At 39.5% G+C, this 1,782-nt stretch overlaps 1 non-coding gene across 1 annotated transcript; it reads left to right on the top strand.

Annotated features, from left to right (window-relative positions):
- The first annotated feature begins 368 nt into the window (after positions 1-368).
- On the top strand, positions 369-475 carry LOC141699612 (small nucleolar RNA R71). The gene has a single exon (XR_012566054.1). It is a non-coding gene; the product is annotated as a small nucleolar RNA R71 (small nucleolar RNA).
- Positions 476-1,782: the final 1,307 nt, after the last annotated feature.

Here is a 1,782-nt window from a genome sequence, read left to right as displayed (position 1 = left end):
TGTTCACATACTGAACAGATTCATTAACAAGAGAACACTGATCCGTAGCATGAGAACCTGCACAAAGCTCACAGACCATAGCTATCTGATTGACTCCATAGGTGGCTAGGGAATCAACCTTCATAGACAGCGCTTGGAGCTGCGCTGCAATAGCGGTGGCTGCATCGACTTCTAAAATACCTGCTACCTTCCCAGGCATCATCCTTTGAGTTGGGTTTTGATGCTCATTTGCAGCCATAGTCTCAATAAGATTATAAGCCTCAGTATAACTTTTGGCCCACAAGGCGCCTCCAGCTGCTGCATCGAGCATGGGCCGAGATTGGGCCCCTAAACCATTATAGAAACCAGTGATCACCATCCAATCGGGCATTCCATGATGTGGACACTTTCTCAACATCTCCTTGTAGCGCTCCCAAGCTTCGCACATAGATTCTGTAGATTGCTGCGTAAACTGAGTAAGAGCACTCCTCATAGCAGCAGTCTTTGCCATTGGATAAAACTTCATCAGAAACTTTTGTGCAAGATCTTGCCAAGTAGTGATGGACCCAGCTGGTTCAGAATGTAACCAGTCCTTAGCTTTATCCCTCAGAGAGAATGGGAAAAGCCTCAGCTTGATAGCCTCATCAGTCACACCATTATATTTGAAAGTACTGCAGATCTCGATAAAATTCCTTATGTGCATGTTGGGGTCTTCAGTCGCAGCACCTCCAAAAGAAACAGAATTCTGCACCATCTGAATAGTGCCCGGCTTGATTTCAAAAGTGATAGCCTGAATAGCCGGATGAAGAATGCTTGACCGAATGTCATCAATTTTAGGCCATGAAAAGTCCATAAGAGCTGGATCTGCCGGAACAATATGATCACCCATGATTACTGGCTCTTTCTGCTCACTTCCTGAATCTGAATACGCCGAGTCCCCGGAAGCGGCGCCAAAAACTTGTTAGGGCGAAATCACGCGCTAATAATACACGCAAGTATACACGTGGTCAAGTAATATAGAATACTTTCTAGTTCGTTCCCACAGAGACTCAGACTAATTATGTTCAATTAAACTCACTCACCAATGTATGATTACTTCTCAATGTTAAGACAATAACACTTAGATTTTATTAACTAATTATTAACTACAATTAACTAGTAGAATTAAGCACTTAATTAACACTTAAATTAACAATATTAAAACACTCATGAGATCACAACTTCATTACTACTTCCTTCAATAGTCATTGTTATTACCCTTAGCATGCAACAGTGATGATATTAATCGAATAACACGAAACTGATAAAAGCCAACTTTCATTGTACTAATACCATTCTACTAAACATCTACAATTAAGATAGAAGTTGAATAGGCATCAATTATGTTGAGTCCCTATATGTCTACAGAAATTGACAACATAACGATTTAAGAACAAGTTATTCCTTTTGATTACACATGGCGAATAAAATGGTTAGAGTTACCCACTAATCATGCAAAATCTTACATGAACCTATGCTAGCATGGCAAGTTCTAGATCTCAAGCTCCACCGTCGTTTCACAAGAGATTAACACCCTATCTTATATGTTCGCGACGCACATAAGACGAATTCGCACAACCAATACTAGATATCATACAATCATCACACACTAAGGTATTAAACAACTAACTAAAGAATTCCATAGTAAATTCATTACGACCCCATGATCACGATTAGCCCATAATAGCACTCATCGTCATCATGGGTTCATATGAAAACATGATAAATAAACACAAGAGAATAATAACTAAACTAATTATATTA

The sequence above is a fragment of the Apium graveolens genome, chromosome 11 (genome assembly GCF_009905375.1).
Source record: "Apium graveolens cultivar Ventura chromosome 11, ASM990537v1, whole genome shotgun sequence".
Taxonomy (NCBI): domain Eukaryota; kingdom Viridiplantae; phylum Streptophyta; class Magnoliopsida; order Apiales; family Apiaceae; genus Apium; species Apium graveolens.
Note: the sequence above shows the minus strand (reverse complement) of the source record. Positions and strands in the feature narration are given on the sequence as shown.